This window comes from Ixodes scapularis, unplaced genomic scaffold, assembly GCF_016920785.2.
Source record: "Ixodes scapularis isolate PalLabHiFi unplaced genomic scaffold, ASM1692078v2 PGA_scaffold4__175_contigs__length_147842914, whole genome shotgun sequence".
NCBI classification, from domain to species: domain Eukaryota; kingdom Metazoa; phylum Arthropoda; class Arachnida; order Ixodida; family Ixodidae; genus Ixodes; species Ixodes scapularis.
This window is the reverse complement of record NW_024609879.1, coordinates 29,067,769-29,085,259: the sequence shown is the minus strand read 5'-3', so window position 1 is coordinate 29,085,259 and position 17,491 is coordinate 29,067,769. Positions and strand designations below refer to the sequence as shown.

Genomic DNA, 17,491 nt, shown 5'->3' with positions numbered 1-17,491 from the left:
AATTACCAAACGAGCGATGTTACGCCGAGAGATCGTTCCGTTGACGCAGCGGCGTTTTAATGCTACTTAGGTTCATCAAAAAGTTTCCGTGTTCGTTTCCTCGACCAACCTTGCGACGCTTCATCGAAAGCGTCTTTTCCCGGAGATCGCCTCGGCCGTCGGCGTGAAGGTACCGGCGATCAAGGCGATGCGTGCTTGAGGAAACCGTGGCAGTTTGTATGAGCCCAGGTGCGAATTCGAGCCTCTATATTAAAGTTTCGCCCTGACGCTCTTAGGCGAAAGATATCATCGTATCCGGTATGCGTAACTAAACGTGTTCTCAATTAATACTAAAGCTTCCCCGAGCAGAGCGAGGGGTTTTAGCGCGTAGTGCGGACTGTTTGAAAGCGGCGATCGCGAATTCATTTGTGGCGTATCAGAGTCGCCTAAGCAAGTCCGCTTTAGTTGAGGTATGCTTACGGCGAACGAAATTAAACCAATAATGCAATACTCTTGGTAAAAAAAGAAAAAAAAAAGAAAGCTGACGAAACGTTGTAGGAGCGTGTGTTAACGAAATTGAGCGGTGCCGCGATGTTGTGCTCGCGCGCGTTTAGTTAAGCATCACTTTATGTTTTTAATTTCTCTGCTGCTTTCCGAGTGTCTTTCGGCCCTCTATGTTTCGGCCGATGCTGGCCGGCTCCGCGGCACGGTTTATAATTTCCACCATGGTCGGGAATTACCAAATTGGAATTGAACTTGAACGCTGTAACGATACACTTGTTTATTCGCGACTCCAACTAACAATAGGTGGCGCCACTCATTTTCCAAGATGGCGGTTTTAGTGAGGGTCAGAGATGCGTGCCGGCTGTTGAGCCTGTCTAGTGTGCTGGCTTCACCGAGCGACATCAATTATTTCTGGTAATACGAGGAAGTTAATGTTTTATGAGCGCAGGTCCCTTCTTTAACCTGAAAACAGGAACGGTGTTTAGCGCATTATTTACGGAAGGATGCGTGTTTTAATTCTGGAGCGAAACCGAGACTTACCTCTATTTTGGACTTAATTTCTCGATATAGCTCTTAATTTCGGATTTTTTATGACTCATGATGTGTCTCACATCGTAATTATTTACTTAGAAAAGTTGTTCGCGGAAAGTTTATGTTGTGACATACTGTTCGATTTAGGCGGATATTTGTAGTTGAAAAAATCAGTGCTGATATCTGTGCGTTCTCGCTGCCTTTTCCCCCTCAGACAATTGTCGCGGGAAATAATGACAATTATCCCAGCACAAGAATAAGATAATAATTCCAATTTTTACAATATGCCCACGAAACGCATAAACTAATAAACGGCTGCTCTCACTGCAACAACCCAAAGACGCGGAATCCGAGTCAGACAGCTGAAGTGTGCCTGTTTTTTATATAGCAGCGCGTGACGCGTAGGACTTCATATTACATCCAGTGTTTGTCTGTTTGTGTACCTTGATCACTATGTCAGAGTTTTTCATATGCTAAAAAAAAAAGAATTATACCTTTCGGGAAAAACTATTATGGTTAAATAGCGTATTCTCGTGATCTTGGCGTTAATTGGAGGCATACGTTGCCGCGATTTGTAATAATATTAATGTTCACATATTTGAATCAGTAATTCTTGAAGCTCTAATATAATTTGTTGCTTATTATTAATATTCACATATTTAATTCAGTAATTCTTCAAGCTCTAATATAATTTGTGGCTTATGATCTAATTTTAAACGCGCGAAGAAATATGACAATGAAAACTGTGCTAATTATCATCACTGGTTCCGATTGCTACATTTTAATTACCAATAAAATAAAAATAGTCGAAAAGTATATTAATTCTGTGTAAAGTACATTGTGCTATCAAAGTCGCGTCTTTTGACAATCGGCGAAACGTCCAAAGTCTCCGTCAATATACTTCCAGACCAAATGCCCCCCCCCCCCCCCCCCCAAAAAAAAAAAAAAGTGAATTAGTAGTTTTTTTTATAACATTTATTTACTTTTGTATTTGTACGCCGTCGTTTTGCCAATCTCAGCCTCTCCAGTTCGAAGGAACGCCTACCTGCTTGCACGTCTGTTCTCTGCAGCACGTTTCGTTGGCGTTGGAAGCCGGAGAAACAGTAGTGAGTTTTAATATTGCGTGTACGAGCGAACTCAAGCCCTGTGTGTTTGCGTTAGCTTTGCGTGTTCCACACTGCGCGTGCGAGGAGCCCGAGATTGCGGTCTTGGATGGTGCATGGCGATGAGGCGCACGCACAACGTGGGGCACGCAACTCTAATGCAAACGCACATCGCTTGCGTTTGCTTCTATGCGCAATACTAAAACTCTCCAGTAAGGTACAACCCCATACCAGCTGCAACACCACGTTGGGACAGTGAAGAGTGTTGTTTGCATTCGGAAACGACATTTCGCGAGCTATGATTGCGAGCACTTCCGCCATGCCCGCTTAGCAGGGAGAATCGGGGAGCCCTCACTAGAGCGCTTCCCGTTTCCGCCGCGGGAGGGCGAGCGTCGAGCTGCAGACGCGAATAAGCCCAACGTGGAGGTGTTTTGTCTTGTAATAGTTTTGCATTTGAGATCCTCACTTCGAAATTTGGTTTCGCCTTGTGTCGAACTTATCTTGTGCTCGTGGCTTCGAAATGCGTTTTGTATTGTTCAAAGCTGCGCTTGTGAACTTCGTTTAAAAGGTTTTATTTTTTTTGCTAATTGTCATCTGATAGTCGTGTTTGCTTTGGGCTCTGAGCATTTGCAATCAGTCTGGTTGGGACACGCGTGTCAAAATATAAATTTTACGCGAATAAAAAAATTAGGGCAATATTTATCTATTCATTTATTGAAAATACCCTCAGGGCGGGAAGGCATTAGAGAGGGGAAGCGGCACACACATAAAATAAAGATAGTAATACAGTAACAAATTATCAAATCTTAAATTTACAACAAACAAAGAAAAACAACAGGTCATTGGTCATTGCTAAAAACGTTAGTGATTGCGCGAGATGGGATTTAGTCGGTAGCCAAGTCCTTTCCACTTTTTCCCTCTCGGCATTTCGGGTGCGGGGAGGAGAGGTGGATTGCCTTGGCTATCGCGTTGAGGTGGAGAACGGGTTTGACCACCTATTGAGATGGGAAGTGCGTTTTACCATTCCTTGACGTCATGGACTTTGCGCGCTGAATTTGAAATTAATCTCGCGCCGTCAATATTGCTCGAATGAAAAAAAAATATTTGTGTGCAAAATTTATTTTTGGACACTTGTGTCCCTTACAAACTGTCTAAAAAATCTTTCTTTTTCAAAGGCCTTTAGGGTGCAATTTTCTCGTCTTGAGTGTCATTTAATTTCGCATTAATAAATTTTGGTTATGACAGGCACTATCCTTTATGACAGTATCTTACATAACGCACAGGGTGATACCACATAACATCGTCGTTTTGAAACAGAAGTAGCCGCAAACAGAAATAAAAAGAAGTCACATAAAAACAAATTTTCACACGCCATGAACAGTTGTCATCATGACACAAAATGTTGCTATCGCTTCATTTAAAGGACGCTTTAATTTTGAGTTGGCCAAACACCTCCTAAACACTTGATTTTCTTTTCTCGACTATCACGTTTCACTGCAAAGTGCACAGTGGACACTTCTATGTTAGCATTGGCTTAGAACTCGTGTTCAGTTGGTGATAATACGTATTCCAGCTGAATGCTAATGCAGTGCTTTTTTCAGTCTGCCTTGCGATGACCTATGAGAGGGGGTAGAATCCAGCAACACTATGGCCTTGCGATCTAGGAGGCATTGAACTAACTGAGTAGTGTTTGATTATTGAGCTGTTTAAACAATTGATTTCGGGCTTGTAGGCTCCTTTGTCTCTGGAATGTTATCAGAGAAATACTTGTGATGCAAAAAAAATATTCGGCCACAGTTGGAGGGCGGACATATGAAAAAGGGTTGATTTATGAACAGAAGTTTAGGGCCAAAACGAGCTGGTGCGAGTTAATTAAGACTATCTCTGTCTCTCCTTTTTTTCGCAATCTCGGAGTGTTTTTACTATATGCATGGTTGGTTAACTTCGTTCCTTCTCATTTTTGGAAGCTGCAAGCATCCTCGCCCACAACTGAAGATTGACATTTCATAGCCGGTCACATGGACGCAATGAAAAGAGAAAGGAAGGAAACGGCTACGTATATGGAGATGGTGAAATATGCCATTGAGAGGACCTTTTGGGCAAAGAGAGGACATCTGCATACACTCTACAATCTCAAATATCGTAGACGACTATCCAGACCTAAAGCTCACCAGGTAATATGTTGCTTACTACCCTTAAAACTCCACGTGTGTGTCGATGTTTCTCATACTTTTAAGAGGAGTAAGTTCCCTGACAAGACCCCAGCCACCCCCATTATGGTGCATTCGCGCTGCTAGTGAATGGGAGCCGTCGCAGGGAAATCCCATTGGCCCGGTGACGCGGTTGGGCAAAAATGTCCCCCACATGCAGGTCTGCTTTGCGGTTGCGACTCCAGTCCTGGCATAAACCCGCCGTTATCACTGGCTCCATGATGTGTCTGCTTTGTTATCCCACTGACATCAATTACGATTTTGCGATAATTATTAAATCATGATTTTTCTCGCTTTTTTTTTAAAGAGCGGTTTACAAATGTCTTTAAGTAGACTAAAGATGTGAAAATAATTTTTCTTGCAGATCTTTGCAGTGTTTTTTTTTTTCTATTAGTACTGGCGTCAAGGCAAAGGGAGCATTTTATGGATGTTGCCTCAGAAACCCTGGCAACTGTCCTTATAAAGACTGAGCGGAAACGAAGACCGGCTATGCTCTGTGAGATCATCGTATGGCTTCATGATGCAGAAGATATAGAAAAAAGGGTGCACTTTACCCTGTGTTGTATTATACCCCTTTTTTTTCAGCACATTTTCAGGAAATGAAGCCGTTGTTCGTCTTTTGCTATTAATTTCCTTCCAAGGGCTCAGCTTACGGGTTGGAAGAATCTATGGGCTCTCTGGACAAGTATTTCATTACCTGACCCTGCCCTCATGCACATGAGTATGTGCAGAAAGCGTGGTCACCAGTTTAATGACCGAGAGCTGGTTAAATCTGAGAGCATATCCCATGTGATAAAAGGGTATAAAACGGCACTGCCCTGCCAACCTGCCGGACGTTATCAACCTAACAAAAGAGCAAGCGCACTTTCCTTGTCCTGTTGCTCGATTCAGTGGGGATTATTCAAGTTTACCATGCATTTCAAAAAAAGAATTATCTTCATAGGATACCTCTTCCTTGCCTTTTTTATAGCAGCATTATAAGAAAATACTTGCGTTTTGGCTATATTTCTTGGAGGGCTAGAAAACCGTGCAAATAGCTTTATATTTTGGGAGGTTCCTCCTGCTGAGCGAGATTTGGTGCAGCTGAGATGCATCTGATTGAAACTGGCCAACCAAAAACACTACACATTCTCCATTAGTTGGCATATGTGGAGAATTGGGGTACATCATACTTGTTTTTATTCCTTTGTTTATTTTAAACTAAGTATTAACAGCATTTCTTGAAGCACGGGCAAAACTAAATGTGATCGCAAGCATAATAAAATGTGCTTGGAACAAATTACTTTCAGAAAACTGATAACAGTAACTGGCACTTCCTCTATGGCAAAAGCAAGCACCACGAGTCTGTTTTTTATCCCACTGACATCTTTCCAGTTACGATTGTGTCTCTCATGACAAATGGGAATCTTTTTTTATCGCCTCCTGCTTTTCTACAGGGTAGTTTACGATTTATAAGTTCAGTAAAGATGAATTATTTTTATTTCAGATTTTTGCTGAGTTTCATCGCATCACAAGCATTGATGCCAAGAAACGCTTTTTTGAAACTGGCTCAGAAGACCTAGCTACCGTCCCTGAGCTGAGAGGGCAAGCCAAAGCCAGACATTTCCTACCAGACTGCTGAAAGAATGGATGATGTTAAAGAATCAGAGAAACAAGGTATACCTGATTTAGAATTTAGCCTTCATTGACTGTTAGCGGAAGTCCCAATCCAGCTTGCTTTCTATTGCAACCAAATTGGTGCCGACTTAGTTCATGGGATAGATGGGTGCGAACTATGGAAATTAAATTTCAGATATCTAACAATGAGCTATACGGCATCTAAAATCCCAATTGCTTCTGTACATTAATTGTAAATTGTGAGTGAATGTCTGGTGATGAGTGACATTAAAAAATGGTGAATGGCTGCAGTTAAAAAGTAATATATAAATTTGCATTACTAATGCGATGCGTAAATACAGCCTTCATATTTTGTGTTGGATTGCTGTGACAATGGACACTAATCACAATTGAATGGATTAGTTTGAAGAAAATCTACTCGCATGGGTGATTAATTTGTTCATTAATTGTGTGCACATAAGGAAACAAAATCAGGCCCTTTTTTCTCACCTGGTAAAATTTGGCTGCATGGTACTACTGTTTCACCCTACCTCCGGATGCAGCGGATGCTAAGAGCGATCCCAGCCAATCATGCTCTTTAAACATAGCACATAACGCGTGTCGCTGCGCCCGCTCTCTAAGGACACATGACACTCGTACGACTTTGGATTTGCTTTGATGGCTTGTAGTATCCGCTGCGCCCTGACTAAGGTGAAACGGAGTATAGTATAGACGGTGATTAACCTAAAAATCCTGAAGTGTCAATGCAATGTGCTGTGGATATATATTAAAGAACTACTTCAACAAAATTTGAAATATACCAGTCGAACCACGCGGTGAAGTTTGGGTACCCGATGATGACCTAGCCTGGGGATGATATTCCAGCTGCTCCAATCACCAATTTAGCTTTGAATTGTTTGCCAAGAATAATATTTGGGTAACTGGTTTGGGGCGTTAGGTTTAGGGAGTATGGACTGTAGCTGTTTCAGCTAGTCTATCATCAGTTACCTGCATGTGCTGTAAGGGTAGGCCTCTTTTTTTGTTAAAAAGACTACGATTTTATCATCTGTCTTAATTCCCAGCCTTTGTTTAAGAAGTGCCCGCAGTCTATTTCATCGCAGTGTGTCCAGGACATCAATAAAGCGCTGCAATATGTTTTTTTTTTGTAAATCAGGCCTATGAGACAGAGGTCACTCTGGAAGCTGTGGCACTTTGTTTCCGCCTGTCATAGGTTTTCGACCTTCAGTACTTGGTTAAATATTCTCGCACATTTGTTTCTTTCGAGAGACTTGTAGGTTTCAAACAGTCAAAACTGGGCTGCATAGGCACACGGTTGCTGACCAGCCTGAATTCAAGAGAACAAAACAAAAAAGTATTTTTTTCCCACACATGCAGTTAAAAGGAAGCTTTTTTTTTTGCGCTTGTGTAGTGCATTGAAGGAATGCATTCGCATTTAAGTGAACATTATTTTGACTTTCTTGAGCACATATATTCCGGAAGGTCAAAAACTCATGCCATGTTTTTTTGTTCGTTTTTTTTTTTTTTAATTTATAAATATAAGGTGACCAAAGTCATGAGGCTCGATCTAAAATGGATCGTAGAAATCGTCACCTTCACGTATCAATCTAAACTTGTCGTCGACGGTGTATTTCATAGGTCAGTTTTTTTTTTTTGTAAGTTACAAGGCGTAGCTCTCTCTCTGTAAGATATAGAGCCAAGAAACTTGCCAGAGACTGCGGCGGGCGGTTCGTATTGATTGATGGCGCTACCTCTGTTTGCGAGGGCTCGCGACCACCGTGGTTTATTAAAATGAATAAAATCTTTTTGAAATGTACCTTTGGTTAAAAAATAATGCGGACAATGAAAGCGAAACTTAAAGTAAAACTAATTCTTCTGGGCGTTTTCAGATAAGATCGAACAACCATGTCCGGTCACCATTTTTAAATTTGATGAAAAAATATATTTCGCTGGCTTTATGCCCAGAAGTATAAAACCAATCCTAGTTTTCGGAACAAAAATGTTTGTATTTGCGAAAAAAACTTGTAAGCACCCTCTCAGTCTCCTGTACTTTTTGCGTATTGCGCAATATTGACATTTTGGGCGGCTTCCTCCAAAACAACTGTTCTGGCTACGGGTCTTGAAATATCCACTGACCAATTAGGCATAGGAAGGATTGACAAAAAGTATTATACACCGAGTATTAGGTTAGTTATTTTGATAAAAAAATCGCAAACACGGCACATTGCGCAATGACGCTCTGGATTAAAAAATATTTTTCTCCGTAAATATAAAAGCTAAGGTCTTCAAACTTTGCCAGTGTGTTGCCCTGTATATAGTGCATATTTGCGTAAAATATTGTTGTCCTGGTTAGCGGGAAAAATTAAGAACAATTGTTCACACAGGGGCATTTAACTAAAAATGCACTATTTTGAAAATGATTTTAAAAAAAGTTCATCTTTAATTTTCTTTAAACTCTCTGAAATTAACGTTTCTAATATTTACTAACAGAGTCTGCAAAACCATGATGCAATATTTGTGTGGTTTTTAGGTTATAAAGCGAGAAACATGGCCAAATTGACGCTAACGCGGTTGCCATAAATGGGACGTGCACATATCCGTTCTTCACAATTTTATTATTATTAAAAAGTGTAAAAATGCTAAAGGTGGTCAGGAAAACACAAATCGACAGCACAGAGATGGACAGTAGTTTTGAAGCGAAAATTCCTTATACATTTTGGTACAACCGACCCAAAAATGCCCCTTGGCCGGAGCGACCGAGGTGCGCCCCCCTCTAACATGCTTCGCGGTACCTGTTTCAACAGCCGGTGTATAGCGTCTCCGCCTACGCGACGTAAAGGAAGCAACCTGAACTACCTTTCAAACAGATCAGCCTACAACCTTGGCGGTAACAGGATAACGGAGGTAGTGCGCGGCAGAACCTGAACCTGCGCCGCCTGTGAGCGCTAATAGATCCGCCGACGTGGAGGGCCGCAAAATGCGTAGAAAATAAAGATACATAAAAAAGAGGAAAAAGAATTGCGATTGAATGAGATTGTCTGTAACTTAATTTATAAGACAACGGTTTGGAGAATCGTGAAATCCAATTTGGGTATGCTCATGTCACCTACATAAGTGATGGTGCAACAAGAAACTTTAAGAACAAGTACCAACTACACGAGGTGCAGAGCCACAAGTACAAGTCAGCGAGGTGTATTTTTTCCGCAACTTGACATAGCAAGAGTGCCTGTCATTGAATCGGGGGTCGTGTCAAGCACCAGACAACGTTGTACAACCTCCGACGGCCCACCAAGGTGGTGATCAAGTCGGCGTCAGAGATGGTTGCCACACTGAACACTTAACTGCCGAACGTGAAACTAATCTACTTCCCGAAAGCTGCCGTCGAAGTGTTCAGGGACATGAAAGAAAATGTCTGCGACTTTCCGTTGTGCGTGGAATTCAGTCATGTCACTTGTGGCAGTGTACGCGGTCCGGCACTTCGCAACCACAGCTGTTTTAGCAAGAACAGTAGCCGCAGAAAAGATATATCTTTAAAAGTAAAGTCTCCTATGGCTGCGAGAAGCAGATCGAGGTCGCGAGATTGCGGTGCCACCGAGAAGAAACGAATAGTGATCGCAGGCAAACCGGGAAAAAATTTTCCTTTTCGGAGTGCCAGGAGGGCGCCGTGACTGACTCAGGTCAGCGTCCGGCAGAAAGAATTCACGTGACAAGCTCCGAATGTGCGCAGATGATCTTGATTATTTGAACTAGTTTCAATTGTACCACTTTAAACATGTGTTCTTTCCTATCACTATTTAAACGTCAGCAGCCCAGCATTCCCACGAAGGGTAGGCTCCGAAATTCAATGATCGTAGAAATCTTTATTTAAATTGTTGACTTGTGCTTCAAACTCAGCTGTAATCATCTGCATGAATTCTAATTTTTCACAAATTCCTGTCCCAGTGCTATCTCTTCACAGATTTCCTCCATTTTTCGACCCCTTGCTTGCCCTTGTTTGAAATCGGCAACGTCCTATACTTCTCCACTCCCGTTACGTCAATTCTGTATATTTAAAACCCTGTAAAAATATTGCGAAGCATTTTTGAAGGGCCTGATGGGACAGCTTTGGAGCCTTGATATGTGAAAAGTAGAAGAAAAATTGTGATGGCCTTAATTTCAAAATGATTTTCCAATTATTGCAAAATCGGTAACCTGTCTAAATTTCAGTGTATTTATTTGAGAAAGGTTATCGTTTTCAAATTAAATGACAATTTACGTAGATGTAGAATAGAACCGTCGAAATCATTGAAAAATTTTGAATTTCCAGTCTTTTAAGATACGAATCCATAAAGCTCTAAATTGCTTCGTAATCGATAATAGATATTTAACGCCTTTTATTTTATGTAGAGTCTCTGCTCAAAAAAAAAAAAATATTAAACCTAAGACGACAACCGTTTTTCTTTAATGAATATCCAAAAAACGGTTTCACGAAAGTCGCCAAAACGAGAGCGTATACCAACAGCGACTTTGTGATTTTTTTTTTCTCAAGAAAAATTGTTTCTTCTGCTAAAAAAGTTTGAATATGTTTTGCGCTTGCACAACAAGTAAAACATGTATCCTTTGCTAAAAAAAAAAAAAAAAAAAAAAAAACTGTCGAGCGGACATGGTCGTTTCATTCTATTTGAAAACGCCCAATACAGACAATCTCAGTCAATCGGAATTTTTTTGGTTTTAAGTATATTTTATTTTCTACGCGTTGTGCGGCCCTCCACTGCGGCGGATCTATCGGCGCTCATAGGCGGCGCAGGTTCAGGTTCTGCCGCGCCGTACTTCCTATATCATGTTACCGCCAAGGTTGTAGGCTGATATGTTTGCAAAGTCGCTCCGGTTGCTTCCTTTACGTCGCGTAGACGGAGACGCTATACGCCGGCTGTTGAAAGAGGCACCGCGAAGCATGTTAGAGGGGGGCGCACATCGATCGCTCCGGCCCATGGGCATTTTTGGGTCGGTTGTACCAAAATGTGTTAGGAAGTTTCCCTTCAGAACTGCCGTCAACCTCTGTGCTGTCAATTTGTCTGTTCCTGATCACCCTGTAGCATTTCTACGCTTTTTAATAATAATCAAATTGTGAAGAACGTGTATGTGCACGCCTCATTTAGGGCAACCACGTTAGCGTCAATTTGGCTATGTTTCTCGCTTTATAACTTAAAAGCCACACACATATTGCAGCATGTTTTTGCAGGCTCTGTTAGTACATATTATAAACGTTAATTTCAGAGAGTTTAAAGAACATTAAAGATGGCCTTTTTTTTAAATGATTTTCAAAATAATGCGTTTTCAGTTCAATGCCCCTGTGTGAGCGATTCTTCTAAAATTTTCCCGCTAACCAGGACAACAATATTTTACCAAAAGATGCACTATATCATGATAGGGCAACACACTGGCAAAGTTTGAAGTCCTTAGCTTTTATAGATACGGAGAAATATATACTTTAATCCAGAGCGTTACTGCGCAATGCGCCGTGTTTGCAATTTATTTTCTGAAAACAACTGCCCTAATAATCGGTGATTAATACTTTTTGTAAATCCTTCCTATGCCTAATTGGTCAGTGAATATTTCAAGGCCCGTAGCCAGAACAGTTTTTTGGGGGAAGCCGCCCGAAATGTCAACATTGCGCAATACGCAAAAAGCACAGGAGACTGAGAGGGCGCTTACAAGATTGTTTTCACAAATACAAACATTTTTTTCCCGAAAACTAGGATTGGTTTGATACTTCTGGGCATAAAGCCAGCAAAATATATTTTTTCATCACATTTAAAAATGGCGACCGGACATGGTTGTTCGATCTTATCTGAAAACGCCCTTCTGCATAACGACGGTGCTTTTCCTGCCAAAGGATTTCGTCTGCGTGTCGTCTGCTTTCTTTCGCTGGTCGGCTGCACCTTCTGAAGCTGCTCCCGACGCCATTTATCAATACGCATGCCAAACACACACCCCTATTGGACTTGGTCGTCTGCGTCGCCGCCCGCCGTAGGCTCTGGCAAGATTCTTGGCCCTATTTTTTACTAAAAGAGAACTACGCTTTGTAATTTTACAAAAAAAAAAAAAGACCTGTGAAACACATCTTTGACGAAACGTTTAGATTGCGACGTACTGGCGTCGATTTTCACGATCCATTGTAGATCGAGCCTGGTGACATGTCTCGTCCTATGTACTAGCATTTTTTGAGCAGATATATTCCTGAAGGTCAAAAACCCATGCAAGTTTTTTTTTTAATTATAAATATACTAGTACATTTACTGCCTCACATTTCATGATTGGGAGCTTTTTTACTCGGGTGTTTGATCTTTTCTAATCATTTTCATTACACAAGGAAACAAAAGTCATTGAAAAGAGCTGTCTTTTGGTAGTTTTGTTTTCATCTTTCCATCATCAAGATCTTCCAACAGAGTGGCGTTATTAAAAAAACACCATATAAACCCAAACTCACCTGATAAAGGCTCGTCTGTCACGTTGGAGAGCTGACAACACAGTCTGGTTCTTGCGAACATTACAAGGGTGCACATTTTTGCAATTTAAAGTGATATGTTCTGCAGTTGTTACCATGTGATGATTATGCCAGGCGCAGAGCTGAGAAGCAACGCTTGGTGACGCACTTCTAGAAGATTCGTGTTTATTCTTGCTCGGGGCGTAACATTTGTCATTTTGTTCTTTATACTTTTTCTCCAAAGTACATGTTCATTCACTCCCCAAGCCCGCTACGCTCCGAGCTTCTTTGCCGAACATTCCAGATGCCGACACGCTCAAGATATGGAGCGACCCCCGACCTTGTCGAGTCAGTCTCACTTTCACTTGCTCTTACGCCGCCAAATCGCCGTAAACTTTTCTGCTGACACGGCGTTCGCCTTTTATTTTGTTTGGCACAAGCTCGGCTCTCGTCACCTTCATCTGTGGCATTTCTGGTGGAGGTGCGGGGTACCGCATCTTATGAAGCGTACTTCTCAGAGGCCTCGCAGCGCAAGAACAGTCGCCGGCGCAAGAAGACCGTCCATGTGGACAGCCGAGACCCGAGGAAGCCGCCGCACCAAGGATCAACCTCCGGAAATCGGACCTCTACCGCACACTCGGAGGAAGAATTCGACGAAGCCAGCAAGAACCTGCCGGAGCCTACAAACTGAGACACCCACCACTGCCTCCCCGGTCGTATACCTTCCCCTCGCCCCTCGCAAGCCGACGCCCTTCCATGGCGTGATCCACTAGGATGTTGAGGATTAGATCATACAAACGAGCGCGTAGCACGCCACCACCTATGGACAGCTGAACAGTGCCTGCAAAACATCTACTTTTCCTTAGAAGGGACTGCGTGGCACTGGTTTGAGAACCGTGAGGCTTCCCTTACGTCATGGGACCAGCTGAAAGAAGAAGTTCGGCGGACGTCCGCCAGTCAGCAGAAGCGGGAGCGAGCCGAGGTTTTTCTTCGAACGAGGACGCAGGGCCCCAACGAAACCGTCACGAGCTACGTTGAAGACGAGCTACGTGTGAGTGCATGCGCCGACCCTGACGCGACGGAGAAAATAAAAAGCTGAAAGTTCTCATGCGCGGCGTTAAGGAGAGCATTTTTGGTGGCCTTGTACGCCACCTACCGTCAACCGTCGAACAATTCGTGACGGAAGCCAAGTAGCATCGAACGTGCTCTCAAGGCACAAGCCTCCCACTACCAACGACTACCTGGCGTCGTTGCATCTGCGTCGTCAAGCTGCTGCTTCTGTTCCACTACATCGGACATAGGCGAGATCATCTGGGACGGCGTCCGAGAAGAGCTCCGAAAGCTGTTTTCCGCTCCTCAGCGCCCGGCATCGCTGTCACTCGCGGAGATCCTGTGCGACGAGGTACAGCGAGTGTTGCAGCCTGAAACTCCCGTAGACGTGCCGGCCCCCGAGTAACCGGCGCTGACCTAAGCTGCTATGGCCAGACGACCGCCGCAAGCTCCCCGCCAAGCTACGGCGCCACCACGACGTGAACCTCGAGCACCACAGTACCCCCGACGTCGCGAAGAACAGCGATACGTGCGCCCGATAAAACTAGCATCCAGGAAGACCGACGTGTCGACGGCGGCCGACCGACGCCCACTCTGCTACCACTGCGGGAAAGCCGACCACATCTATCGCAGTTGCCCGTACCGGCAGCAGGGAATACGCGGCTTCCATCCCGGCGACCCGTGCGCACGCACGGTGAGCGACCTTGGAAAATCAACGACTACCAACGACGCCCACCATCTCCGACGCCTGCGCCTTGACGTGGGTCCAAGTCGCCCTCACCACGAAGTCCCGCTTTGCCAATGCATAGGCCCTGATGTGAGAGCCTGTCCCCATTCGCTCTTCGCCGGGGAAACTAAGCGCGGCAACCACCGAATAGAGTTGCCGACGGCGACCGTCGGAAACATCCTCCAAGAACGTCGGAGGGCCCCCACTCTAGCGACAAGTATAGGAACGACAATTCTGCAACGGTGCCCAACAACTTCGACGTGTCATCGACGGCCACGGCACGTCGACCCTCGTGGACATCGGAGCAGATTACTCCGTTTTGAGTGAGATCTCTCGCCGCGATGCCCTGGGACAGCCCACAAATACGCATCACCGAAGTCGTCCACGTTGTTCGACTGAAGATATTCTATGCGCGTTAGGATTGTGACGCTGCGCCTTTATATTGTTTCACCGTAAATTTTTAACCATTTCTGTCTTCCTTTCACGTGGCATCACGTCTATGCGCTCTTAAAAGGGGGGGGGGGGGGGGAATAATTCCGCAGCGCAGGTTCGAGCAAGCAATACTCAGTCACGCACTTCTAGAAGATTAATGTTCATTCTTGCTCGGTGCGTAACTTTTATCATTTCGCCCTCGTTTCTTGTTTTCGAAAATGCATGTTCATTCTCAGCCGGAGCAAGCGACGCTCGAAGCTTTTTTGCCGAACATTCCAGAGGCCGACACGCTCCAGATAACAAGTCACCTGCGAAGTTGACGGGTCAGTCTCGCTTTCGCATGCTGTTACCCCGCCAAATCGCCTTACGCTCTTCTACTGCCTCGACGCACGTCTTTTATTTTGTTTTGCTCAAGTTCGTCGATTAAACCTTTATTTTCAGTTCAATGCTCGTCTTCTGGTCGCCTTCAATCATGACAATTTATTCGCTTGATCAGTTTTTGAGGATAGCTTTCAAATCGCAAAACTTTTGAAAACTAGGTCATCACGAAAATGAAGTCGATTTGAGTAGGCGTACTCGCGGTAACCCTGTACGTGGAGCGGCGCATCCTGTTTGAAGCGCACGGTTTCAGCTATTACTTGTGGTGTGGAATGTTAGAGCGTTTCAGCTGTGCCGTTTGCTCAGATGGCAGCGTGCAGCAGGGACGGTTTAAAACCTGTAAACTTTCAATTTTATGTTAAAGAAAAAATAAAGCTTCACCATTTGAAACTAGACCGACGACGACGCGTTAATTCAGTGCAATCCCGAAAGAACACTGACGTAGTAGTCCTATCCAATCTCTCTCCTCTTTTGGTCGTGCTGTAAGAACGTGAAAGTTCGAGTGTATTCACCTTCTTGTCTAGGCGGCGTTGGCAGAACAGACTGCAAAATGCAGAGGTAACCGTGGTGCGAGGTCAATTTTTTCGGCTAGTGTTGAGACAGGCGAACGCGTAACATCTCAGTCTTATGAAGAAAAGCAGAGGGTTTATATAGTGGAGTCACTTTTGAAACGAACGACGCGTAGCCCAAAGGTACTCCACGTAAACGCCACGATTGCGCATTAACGTTTTGCAGGATGCCTTCATCTCAAATTGTCGCTGCCAAACCGGAGACACCTGAAGGTATCATGATGTCCAGACAGAAAGAACTGCCCATCTTACCCGTGGTGCCTCTGCAAGACATGCTTCGCAGATACATGGACTTCGTGGAGCCATTTCTAAATGGACAAGAGGTGGAGGAATTTCGAAAGGTACACAATGATTTCTATTTTGATTTGTGCTTTTAGTGCCGATCACGATGATTAACGTGGCTGCTTTCGCCCCGCCAAAATAGGCCAAGTGCCGTGAGAAATGTTTTTAGTGGGTAATGTCCGTTTTATATGCAATAGCACTTTCTTCAGCGGCCTTGAAGAGACCATAAAAAATTAAATTGTTTAAAAAAAGCTACCCTAAATGAAATGTGTGTTAAAAGAAAAAGTGAAAGCTGCTTACAACTCCCTGTAACGCCGAATTAGAGCGCAGCTCTTGAGGAGGAGGAGGGAAGGGCACTGGGGGGGGGGGGGCTAAACTAACCAAGGGGGGGTCATGTGACCTTGGGGGGTCACGTGACCTTGGGGGTCACGTGACCCCCAATGCCGATGATGTCATCACTGAGGTCACTGATGACGTCATCATTGACGATCACGATGCGGGTACCGATGACGTCATTAGTGACGTCACTGATGATTTCACCAGTGATGATGACGATGACGATGCGAATGTCGGTGACGTCATCAGTGACGTCGCTGATGACGCCATCAGTGATGATGACGATGACGATGCGGATGTCGGTAACGTCATCAGTGATGATGACGATGACGATGCGGATGCCGGTGACGTCATCAGTGATGATGACGATGACGATGCGGATGCCGGTGACGTCATCAGTGACGATGACGATGTGGATGCCGGTGACGACCTCAGTGACGTCACTGATAACGTCATCAGTGATGATGACGATCACGATGCGGATGTCGGTAACGTCATCAGTGATGATGACGATGACGATGCGAATGCCGGTGACGTCATCAGTGATGATGACTATGACGATGTGGATGCCGGTGACGTCATCAGTGATGATGACGATGACGATGTGGATGCCGGTGACGTCATCAGTGATGACGTCCAGTGATGATGACGATGTGGATGCCGGTGACGTCATCAGTGACGATGACGTCATTGGGGGTCACGCGACATCGGCGGGGGTCACGTGACCTCAGGGGAGTCACGTGACTTCAGGGGGTCACGTGACCTCGGGGGGGTCACGTGCCCCCCACGAGGTCACGTGACCCCGGTGGCGGGCTCGCGCGGTGCATTGTGGGACATTTCCCATGATGCACCGGGGTCACGTGACCTCGGGGGGGTCACGTGCCCCCACGAGGTCACGTGACCCCGGTGGGGGGCTCGCGCGGTGCATTATGGGACATTTCCCATGATGCACCCCGCGGTTACGCCGACGCCGACGGCGACGGCGACGCCGACGGCGACGCCAACGGCGACAGCGACGCCGACGGCGACGCCGACGGCGCTCAAGCCGGAAACGGGCCCCTAAGAGCAGCGCTCTAAAAAGTGAAAGCCGTTTACAACTCCCTGTAACGCCGAACCGGAGCGCAGCTCTTGAGGAGGAGGGAAGGGTACTGAGGGGAGGGTGAACCCATCCTCCTTCTCCTCCTCCTCCCCTCATGCTTTAATATGCTCTGGGGGGTCACCTGACCTGGGGGGGAGGAGGTCACGTGGCCTCGGGGAGGGGGGTGTCACGTGACTTAGGGGGGGGGGCGGGTCACGTGACCTTGAGGGGG

General features: G+C 44.9%; 1 long non-coding RNA gene across 1 annotated transcript; it reads left to right on the top strand.

Moving 5' to 3' along the window:
• Positions 1–3,874: 3,874 nt before the first annotated feature.
• Positions 3,875–15,752, top strand: LOC121837628. The gene is made up of 3 exons (XR_006078270.1): positions 3,875–4,291; positions 5,814–5,983; positions 15,730–15,752. It is a non-coding gene; the product is annotated as an uncharacterized LOC121837628 (long non-coding RNA).
• Positions 15,753–17,491: the final 1,739 nt, after the last annotated feature.